The following is an 11,998-nucleotide window of genomic DNA, read 5'->3' as shown; positions in this document are numbered from 1 at the left end:
AGTTGCGAAAAAGTTGAACCTTTTAAATTTGTTCTTCGAGGACCAAGTATCAGTGGAAAATGCACGTTCGTCACTCGTTTGTGACGCAGGAATACCTAGAATTCATTTAGCTATATATTTTCAAAGTACGCGACTTGGAAATTCGCAATTTAACGCCGGGAAATAGAAAGTAAAACCAAAACTAAACGTAAGAGAAGTTAAGGCCCTCAGCTAGTTGTGTGTTTCGAGGCGCTCCAATCCAGTACGCCCCCAACCCCTTTTTCCGCTGCGAGAATTTCTGTGGCACCCTTTACCCCATAGTCGAACCACCGCAGTAACGCCCTTCCACCCTTTTTCCCATGTTATAATTACCGTTCCTCCCCTTTTTTACCATGTTATAATTACCGTGGTACCAACCTCCCCCTTTTCCCCATGTGATAATTACCGTGGTGCTCTTTTACCCATAGTAAAACCACCCCAGTAAAACCCTTCCCCCCCTTTTCCCCATGTGATAATTACATGGTTGTTCGAACCCAACAGTTCGTCCAATATTAGACCTAAGTACTTATAACATTTTACTCTTTCTAAATTTGTAAATTTTGTATTGTTTATCATAGGATTTTCTTTGTGTTCGAAAATACCTTGTTAACGGATTTATCGATATTTAGTTCCAAGTCGTTAATAGTTAGCCAGACAAAAATCTCTTTTAATTATAAATTAATAGTATCAGAAGTTCATAATAAATCCCTTCGAGGGAAGTATTCCACTTCGGTTTATTCATGATAAAACATTCAGCAGCACTCACGGGCTCTACTTAACCGCGGTGGAATACAAACGCGTCCCACTCGCGGATGGTGATAATCCTACACCATAGTGTGTTCGCCGCTCGTCGTATTCGGTCGGCATACGTAAAGATCTTTAAAAAACGCGTCTTGGGTGACGTTTAACATCGCCGATAAAATAATGAAAGGTATACTTTTTAATAAGTTAAAATATTTTAGTAAATTAAATATTTAATAACTTTTAAAATAGGAAAGAGTGTGAATGGAAAATGTATTTCAAATTATTGGGGAAATAATTTGTTTTTTTTTTATCTTATCTCTCTCCATTTTAAATATTCCCCCGCATTAAAAACTTGTAAATTTAATTCAATATAATTTTTGCCTCCAGCTCGATCTAAAAACGCCATTTTATTTTAAAGCCCCAAAGCCACTCGGTGACAACCTCCGGTACTACTTTTTTCTTCAAAACACGTCATTATACTAAGAACCAATGAGAAGCGCCCGCGGTTTTTAAACTATCGCAGAAAGATCTATCATCAAAATAACATGGGTTCAACGAGAAATGGAATACTTCCCCCGAAGGGGTTTATTATGAACCTCTGATAGTATTAATTTTTATATTCAGATTTGTACCACCCAGCAAACCTAGTGTGTCCACTGTATATAAATAAAAATGTTCTTCCGTAGGTTTGCTTAGCATATAATTCACATAAATTAAAAAGAATTGGTGAGAGCACTGAGCCTTGGGGGACTCCACATTTGATTTGCATTTATTTAGACATTAACTCTTATTTGACATTTACGATTTGTGAAATAGGAGGATATCCAGTCGTACCTTGAGCCCCGGACTCCCATTATGTAAAGCTTGTGCAATAGTCTTTTATGATTAACAAAGTCGAAGTCTTTTTTAGGTCCAAAAAACACCTATTACATAGTTTCATTTGTCAATTTTATCGTATACATTATTAAGTGCTACACTACTGTTAGCTCTAAAGCCGAATTGCGTATCTGTTATAATTTTATATTCAGTACAAAAATTGTTTAATCGAACATAAAATCAACCATTAAATATTTTCGCTAAAACTGAAAGTAGAGATATTGGTCTATACATACTTGCTTTTTTTATCGCTTCGTTAAAGATTGGTATTATCAAAGTTTTTTAAGTGCTTTTGGGTATTTACCAGTAGAAAAGGATTTATTAATTAAAAAAAGTAATGGTTTTTTAATGTATTGAATGGAGAGTTCTATTATATTTGGCGATATGTCATCTAAACCCGGGGAGGATTCATGCCTTAAGTTGTTTGGTGGTCGAGGGTAGTGCTTAAGTCATTTCAGGCTGAATTACGCGCTGTGCAAAGGCTGGTGTGTCTCATCATTACAGGAGCTATGAGATCGTCCTCATGCGCTTCTCTGGAAGTGCCCATGAATGTTCTACCGCTCCATCTTTATATCGAGGAGGTTACAATTATGAGTGTCTAACAGTTACTACATAATGGTTGGTGGCGATCTGCTTATAGGGATTGTTTCGGCAATGTTCTGGTTATTTACCGATATTATTGGTGGGCTCTGACAACATGACGGCAAAGTTGCACTTTGAAAATCTGTTAGGTGTTTACTTTCCAAGTCGCTTAGACAAGACAGGTGTTACACAGTTTTTGGAACCAAGGGTGAAATTCTTAAGTTCACGGATGGCTCCAAGACTCACTCACGGGTGGTAGCTGGGGTTTATCGTCATACTAAGAAGTTTGGTTTTTTTGAGGCCTTGGCGTTTTTGCTAATTGAGGCAGAAATTTCTGCCATTTTCTTCTGTATTGGGGCCAGAATGTTCAGATCTTCTTGGACAGCCAGGCTGCCCTAAAGGCTCTTAATCAGTCAAGTATCACTTTTTAGCTCGTTCTTAGCTGTCTGGATCAACTTTCTAAACTGCGCACCCATAATAGGGTTCAAATCTATTGCGTGCCTGGTCCTAGGGGCATCATGGTAATGAAATGGCCTAGACTCTAGCCAAGGAAGGTGCGGAGGCTAGGTTTGTAAAATAAGTGGGTAACACAAGCTAAATTGCTGATAACTCTTTTATTTGTTAACTTAATTCTTTACACGTCAACTCTCTCTCTCTCTCTCTCTCTAAAATTAAAAACTCAAATGACTCTTAATTTTTTCAAAACCTCACTTCACGCGTTTACAAATCATTCGAAATCGGGCCTAAAATACGACGATTCATTTCTTATAATTTTAAACTAACACATTCCAAATATTTTACAGAGCCTTAAGTACCGAACCTACTATTCTAATACCCAAAGGCCTGTTTCGCGGCCATAGCTGAGAGACAGATCAAGCTTGGGCTTGAGACGGATGGTCAGGGGCAGGCTAAGGAGTTTATCCCTGGCCCTTCTATAAGAAAAGAGCCACGGACTTGCTCTCCCTCTCTAAGAGCAGTAACAGGGTGGTTACGGGCCTACTTTTAGGTCACTGCCAGCTTAATATTCTGATTAATATCAGTGAGAGTCCTTTGTGCAGGGCATGCCTTGCATATGAGGAAACTTCCTCTCATGTCCTTTGTGTCTGTGATTCTTATGTGGCTCAAAGGTTTGAGCATCTTGGCTATGTACAGGCTGGAAACGAGCGATCTTTCTTACGCTTCGTTTCAGAGACTAGGCTTTTCCATGTCTTAAAGGCTGGGGCTGCACAATGGACCTCTGGTCGAAGTGCTAGTCCCAACCCCTACTAATAATTATAATAATAAATATTTCATCGTGAATTCCATGACTTGGTTTTTAGTCTTGCGAAAGTTTGTCAATTTTTTTCTATATCAAGGAACCAATGTTTTAATTTAATTCTTCATTGATCATTTTAAGGCTTTCCTGAAGTATTTTGGATTGAAAATGGCTAAAAATCAAATATTTTTTATTCTACTCAATCAAAAACGTTCTTAATGGTTCGTTTATCATGCCCAGGGACAACGTTTAATGAAAAAGCTTCTTTTCTGAAATTGTTTTCCCTTTTTCAAAAATAGTTTTATTTCACCACTAGAAGTTAGAACGCAAATAAACAAATTTAGAGCGTCATCGAAAAGAATATCGTTGGTTCGATGGTCAAATTTTCACAAGCTGCGCAATACAATAACAAAAGTTTTGTTCGTTTCCATCCTTTCACTTTAACTAGGAATTACTTATTCACCCATTTAATGGCAAATACTTACAAATAAACTTTTTACATAACCTAGTCATATGAGGCGTACAAACCTCAATAATATTAACATTACCAAAAACGTCATTGTAACTAGATTATTTGACCCTGACCAGGTAAACACCATGCATAACCCTGAGAATAGCCCTTTCGAAGCTTGCTATTGATTTAAAGGAAGTGTACAACCTAAGCACTAAATTAACTAATAAGTTAAATCGATTTGACAAAGCCGAGGACAAAGCTCGGTTAACGTTTTATTTATCAGAAATTTTTTAAACTTACCGCATGCGACTTTTAAGTATTTGAAATAGATCCTATGAAAATCTTTTGGTTCCCTTCGGATATTATTGAACTCAGTCATCAGCATCAGCGGACAAATGACGGCCACAAGATAAATGCGAAGCAACGAAGTCATATTAAAGGTTTTTTATACAAAATATTGCCGCAATGAAACTAAAAAAAAAGATGTTTTTAGGGTATTGTAAAATATTTTATTATATATATTATATAGATTTCCACTCAAAGTAATTATTAATTATTTTTGTTTAAATGAGCTACCTTCATTGTCAGAACAAATGCATCTATGCGTAGCCATAAGACTACCAAAGCCCCCATTAGTTTGAAACGGATGGTATTTTATCGTTACGCTAATGACTGGCCAAACTGGTTTCATGAATCCACCTGGTGGTGAAAAACTGAAACTTATGAACAAATCACCCTATGCATGCTACCGGAAACTGCTTCGTAGAGGGCAAGAGGTAGTAAAGGTGGTAGTGGTGAGGGTGATAGGGAGGATTTGCTCTATTTCTCCGCCAGGTAGCGTATATTATCTTTCATTTTTCACCCGCGCGGGTCTGTGCTGAATACATGAGCCCTTTTGCCCAATTCAAACATAGGGGGCTCTTGATAGGCTTATGGCTTATAGCTTAATAATAAATGGGTAAGTGTCGATAGCGATAATAAAATATAAATGTTAACATAGCGAATTTTTCTCTAGCGACCATTACTGAAGCTAACTAAGCTCTTTTAAGATGTTTTATCGCGTTGATCTTTCGCGTTAAAGTCTGGAAGTCTGATGGATTGATAATGGTTTATTAGAACTTTATACCATCAACGTTCTGGTTTTAGACTTTAATTCTGATTTTGAAGCCCAAACCTTATGTTCTGAATGTAAAATCGCAATGTTATGATATGTGAAAAGTCTATTTACTGATTTTACACCCGAATCGTTATGTTCTGATAAAAACTACAATTCCATGTTGTTCTGAATGAAATTTCCTTATATTTACTATTCCAATATTATAACCCATAAACCCTAATGTTCTGATGTTATTAATAAGGACTAAGGTTCTAATAAGTAATCCGAAGTCCGTATTTTCTGATCTTTGATCGTATAACCTTAATGCTATTCTTTTAGAACGCCAAACTCTTAAGTAGTGGAGTGGTGGAGTGGATGGCACTTTGTTTGAAAGTTCTTTTCCCACTGGTTGAATGAGTTTTTCCAGAGCTCTTCGGTTTCCCCTTTGCATAAAACTTGTAAAGGTTAACTGTAATAGTTAGTGTAGCTGTTGGCTCACGCGGCATGAAGGGCTTGCCACCACCCTACTACGCATTGTAACCCGACCACCTGATTAAAGGCATAATTAGTCGCTCAATGACTTGGGCCAAATGTGGTGCCCAAAACGAAATGTAGCTATCACAAAAAATTTGTCTAAATAATAAGAGCGTAAATTGAATTTTCCTATCAAAATGGCGAATAGTTTTGAAATATTGTGGTCGTTTTTTTAAGAATTCAAACATGTTCGTCACTGCTTCTCACATTCACAAATCTGATTAAGTATCGAGTAATTCCAAAAATCACCAGTATCAAATATATATCGTGGGGCTAACCATTTACTGAAAATATAAACCGATTACCGGCTCGATGCTCAGTTTAGCCTTTGGTAATGATAAATCTGAAGTTAATTAAGTAACAACATTACTAAACTCGACTGATTACGAAAAGTGATCAACATTTCAGCTAATACACACTCAGTATAACCCGGTCACCTGAATTAACGGCATTAAAAGTCGTTAGATGAATTGAGCCTTAGGTGGTGCCTTGGATATTTTTAGCCTAGCTCAATATTAAGCTTTTTTTTAACGAAACAGTTGATTTTATATTTCTGCTTATTTTCCATTCATTCTTACGCCATTGCACTTTTTATAGTTTACCTTTAAACCAATAGGGTATTTTCAGTATAAAAGTGTTGTTTTCTTCATAATTTATTCATTCTCGCTGTTAAATGGTCTTTAGTACTTTATTTCAAGCGGTCAAAACCTACATATTTGATGAACATGAAATTGTTTTCAATTATTCTGAAATTGAGATATCAGATAGTTCCCTTTTTCTTATCGTTTATTCTGAAAATTTCAAAACTCTACTTATTATACTTTTTGAAATCAGACACTTCTTTACAATTTCGTATTAAGGTTAGTTAAACATTTCGTAATCTGTCAGTGATGACCTTTACTCTCATAACCAAGGTCCACGATTATCCCCAATTATATAAGGAATGCAATTTAATATTATAATTAAGAAATTTTTGTAACTTACTTTTTTGTATTGTAGCGTCTTTCTTTAATGTGCAGTCCGTGAGTGGATCCTCTGTTTATTTGAATGTAAATGCTTAAATGCGTAGTTGTATCCTAGAAAATAGCATGTTGCTTGTCTAAATGATTAAGCACTTAGATGTTTAGAATATGGGATGGAGCCTTTATTCTCTTTTTCTTGATGATAAAAGGGTCAGGTAAGTGTTTAAAAACCTTTGGTAGATAATTTAGTAACTCCTCCCCCTTTTACACAATTGAGCTTCGTAATACCCCTCGGATCCAATGAAACTAGTTCTTTTCGAACGGCAGACTGTGCCTTTGACGGGAATACAGGTTGATGAACACTGTACGCGTCAGCCGAGTTTCGGAGTAATTATCTCATGCTTGCTTTTTAAATTACAGGGTGCGTGTTTTTCTGGATGACTGTTAGTAGGCCAAGCTGTTATACTAGATAAAATGACTAGCAATTCATAAACCGAGATACAGGCCTCTAGAGTTGAAAATTATGCATGACCATTTCTCCGGTCGTTGGCTAAAGTAGACCCAGCCTATTATTTTAACCAACACTGCTTATTCGATTTATCCTCCTAATTCATTTAAAATCATTACCGAAGAAAATCAATTATTTCCTCCATTACTTCATTTGCGTAATTTCGGACAGAGTAAAAATTATTTTACCCAAAGCCACACCCCAGTACACTAGTGTTCAGAATCCATTGTCCGTTACCTGTCGTTATTGAAACGTGTTCTGTCATTAATTCGTGGTTGTTTAACTCTTTACGCTTGGACACATTATTTCGTGACGCTATTTTTTTTTTCAAGATTTAAAGTTTATTATCAATAAGAATTTATCAAAGTTTTTATTTAGCTCTTTAGTTATCATAATTTTCTACAAGTACAAAAAGATAAAAATAAAATGAATGATTTAAAACCGTAACAAAAATATTTTTGGTATTAGGTTAAATAACGAGAAAATGGTCAATTTTTAAAAGAAATCAATAAAAACAATCTCCGTTCAATCTAGCTTTATAGAGTTAACTGTATTGTACAAAGGATCCCGGTTTGTCCTCGGTTTTCATTTCTAACAAAATAATATTAAGAAGTTTAATTAAGTTTATTAAGCAATTTTGTTAGCTTTTCACATAAAACAAAATTTTATATATTTTACCTGAATTTTTATTTAAAATTTCTTGTTTAAGGTAATCGTATTAATTTTTCGACATTTTTCTTAATATAAACCAAATGCCTAAGGAATTATTTTGAGGTACAGTGAGTCCGCTGCCTAGGCGTTTGAATTGCAACATGATACGTTTATATTTGCATTAATTCGTAAGAAATGTTAACAGTAAACATTATTTTATAATTTATCTAAAGAAAAGACTACTCATCGGAGAAAAATTCTGAAACCACCATCGGATTCCTGACACTTCAATCCTCCTCCTGTTCTATATCTAAAGTTAGTTTTAATTAGGAAATAATTACATACAAATAATATTTCACCGCTGAAAGCTACACTCATTTAATTAGCGGAATCCAGAGAAAAAAACTACTTATCGTAGGCAAAATCTTACAATACCGCTGGATTCCTGACGTCGCAGACAAGTGCCTTTTATATGCTTCAATTTAATAAGGTTTATTTTTAAATGCATAATCATTGATTTAAAATGAATATTTTTAACGGCTGCCGTAAAAATCGAAGGTTCGGAAAGACAACGGGGGAAAAAACGTTCATAGAGAGGGGAAACAGAGAGCCGCGAGGGGGGCAGAGCTCGTTACGGGACAAGCGCGAGTCCAAAGTTCGGATTTTCGGAAAACGGAAAATAAAACTAAAAGTTACAAGTCTATGACTATTTTGGCAGAAACTAACGTTTGTATCATGGTGATAAATTCAAGTTAAGCCTCGGATTTTGATACCCATTTGTGGCGGAAGGCAATTGAGGCTCATAAAACAAGCTATTGTACTAAATACATAAAACATTTTAGAAAGTCTATGAAAATAATTTTGACTATACCAAAAAGTGTTTTCTCAATACACCGAAATATCACGTCACATTAAAAAAACTTCTTTCGATAGATTTCATTCAACTGTCATTTATCACATTTATATCGATCGGATGACACGTAAACGTATCGTAGCCCCAATTTTACAAAGGGACCAGTATTATACAAAAACCAGTTCTGCGAACGGAAAAACGGGTGTTTATTCCTTGAAAATAGTATTGCTTCAAGGGACAGATATTAAAATTATGATGCGAGAGTTACTTTACAAAGCAACAATTTCAATTAAATAATATTTTTTTTTATTATTTAAGTGGTATTTTAATGGCTAATAAATCAAAATCTGTATGTTCTTCAATCTCTAACCTCTGGATTTGATTTAATTGGCCCATATTTTACTAGCCCAGTGTCTTTTAATCAATAGTACAAAGGAGAAGCTCTATTTAATACTATCGGACATTTCAATTGGTTTAGCAACTTCGGTTTTGGTAACCGCCTTATTCAAATCAATTTCTTTTGGAACTTTAATTTCATTTTCTTTGGGAAATTGAGCTGCTTTCGATGGGCTATCAAAATCAATAGTTTGACTTCGAATATCATCATTTTTTCTCAGGGCCGTTAAAACCCTTCAGTAGGCCTTAGGCAAAAATATCTCATTTACCATCTTTTTGGACCTTCGCAGCAAAGGTCAAAGGGCTCGGGCATACAGGGTGAGCCCGAGCTCAATTTGAGACCGAACTCAGGTATTTTTAACAAATATTGTGCGACGAGACCAATAAGTTTTCACGTTTAAGCCGAGCCCGAACTCTAGCCCTTAAAATACAAATTTCTTCGAGCTCGAGCTTGAACCCATTTCATGATTCACATTACTTGGAGGTCGAGCCCGAGCCCGTATTAAAAATTTACGTACTAAGAGCTCAACCTTGAGCTCGACATAATACTTGAGCCCGAGCTCGAGACTGATTTTGATAGTTTTCATATCTGAGTTGAGCCCGAGCCCGAGACCGATTTAAATACTGTTTTCGTATCTGAAGATGATCTCGACCTCCTTCGAATTCGCGATATTGTTTAGGCCTAAGCCCAAGTTCGAAATTTATCTTGGAAAAAAAGCGTTAAAAGTTAGCGCCGTCTGGATTTCCGGGCTCAGGGCTGCATGACCACCTCGACTGTTTTCCAGTTGTGCCAGTGATGCCGGAATGGAGCTCGAAAACTCTAATTTGGATTTTTGATAAATAAATTGTGCGATGAAACATCGAGCTCGAGCTTGAGCCTTTAGAAGTATTAAAATATAGTGAGACCGAGCTCGAGGCCACCAATTTGTTCGTGAGCCTGAACCCGAGATCACAAGTCGAATTGTAGTTGTTGCGAGCCCGAGCCTGAACCCGAGACCACCCGTCGATTTGTAAATATAGTGAGCGTGAGCCCGAGAGTGTCCGTATATTTGTAACTACAATGAGTCCGAGCTCGAGACGGTTTGAAGATTTTATATCTACTGAGCTTGAGACCTCACATCAGCGGGGAAATTAAGATGGCTAGCTTGAGCCCGAGACCCGGCTAATAATTGGTGAGACCAAGGGGAGCCCGAGACCCGGCCAATAATTGGTGAGACCAAGGGGAGCCCGAGACCAACCGATAAGCTCATATACGAATTCAGTGAGACGAGCTCGAGCCCAGCTCTTGGCGTTGACCTATGCTTCGTAAGCCCTATTATATGGAATCTTAGGGCCTAATTTATCCTTAAATTTTCGTAGGCCCTAGGCACTTTGCCAAGTCTAAATTATGGATAAGGCGTCCTTGCTATTTCTATCTCCCAAATCTTCAATTGTTTTGTTTTCGGGCCTGACTCATACAAACCACCATACAGAGTTTGGCCTCTCTTTTTGCCAATTTCTTCATTTCTTTTGAAAATAATATGGTTCGTAATAAACTCTTGAATCCTAGGATTGGCCAATTTACAAAATTATTGTTGAAAAATTACTTAATAGCTTCATCTTAACTGTTGCGTTTCAATGGAGGAAAATTTTGTTCAATTACTGTAGGATTTTTTTATTGGCATTCCATTACCATTCTAGTCCCCAATTTTCGGAAACCATCTTCGCTGGCATATTTTCTAGTTTCATTATTTGGTCTTCTAAAGAACTCCATAAAGCACAATTTAACTATCTCTAACTAATAAGTTAATTGGTAAAGATAATTTTACATCACCACGATAACTTAAACTTTATCCCAAATAAAAGAAATTTCTTTATTTTCCGTTCTATAGGAAAATTGTTTTTCTCTTTCGCAATCTTAGAAATATGAACTACCTGCCTCATTGTGCCTGGCCCCACCAGCAATGGTGATGGTCCCATTTCCCATTTATGCAAAATTTTTCCTTTATGGCCCCCAAATTGAGTTGGCCCTGATCTGACCGGCGATGGCTGGTTAGCCGCCCGGGCCAGTCCGGGCCTGTGTACATCCACCAATTCTATAAAGAATGCTGGGACTTTCGTAATAATTTTTTAGAAGACCTTGTGTTTTGAAATATATTTCTTTGGAAGGGATATCAAGGTCTAATTCAAAATCCTCAAACTGAGCTTCAATGATACGAGTTATTTTTACACTTTCCGTTTCTTTACAATAACTAGGTTTCCAAACTCCTAAGTAGTTCTTGCCTAAATGTAAAACATTTCTCGACAAAATACCAACACAATAACGCACGTCCGATTTTTATTTTTTATTTTATTTTTTTGGTTACTTTTGACGATACTGAACATTGCTGTGTCAAAATTATTTTGCGGAAATGAAAAAAGGCGGAGATTTTACATTTGTAAAATTATTTTTTTTGCGTTATTTTTTGCCAATATTTTACCCGCTTAATTGTGGAAGGTGAAGTCGGATACGCGATGGGCATAAAATAAATAAATATGTAATAAAAGTAAACCATTTTCTGGTTTTTTTACCGAAATGGTTTAGCTTGCGTAAGTTAAATGTTACAAAAACTTTTTACATGGTCCAGCCTCAGGGGAATGCAAGGTAGCTGCTGCCTTCAAAAATGCCAAAAACCAATTTTCACCTTGACATTTGGCGCGTTTTCCGGGCCAAAATCGGCACGCTCTAATTTTAATCGTGGCCGTGCGGCGTGCATAGTTTTGAACCGCACCGTCACCAGTCTTAAATTGTAGGTGGGGTCACGGTGGAGCACACTTTTTAACTGCATATTTTTGGAAAAATAAAATAAGTTGACATTTAAACCAATTATTTAAACTGACAATCGTAATATGAAATACTTTTATATTTATAAAAATACAAATTCATTTAAATTGCATTCATTTAAAGCATGAGATAAAATTAGTGGTCTTTAAACTTCTACTTAAAAAAAACTTGTCAAATGCTTGTTTAAATTGTGATTTGCCCTTTTGTGAAGAGTAGATTATTCGTGTTAATTTTCTAAGTGGAATAAAAATCTTATATTCAAGATA

This window comes from Leiobunum rupestre, chromosome 1, assembly GCF_980474605.1.
Source record: "Leiobunum rupestre chromosome 1, qqLeiRupe1.1.hap1, whole genome shotgun sequence".
NCBI lineage: Eukaryota > Metazoa > Arthropoda > Arachnida > Opiliones > Sclerosomatidae > Leiobunum > Leiobunum rupestre.
The sequence above is the reverse complement of the archived record's forward strand: the minus strand, read 5'-3'. Positions refer to the sequence as shown.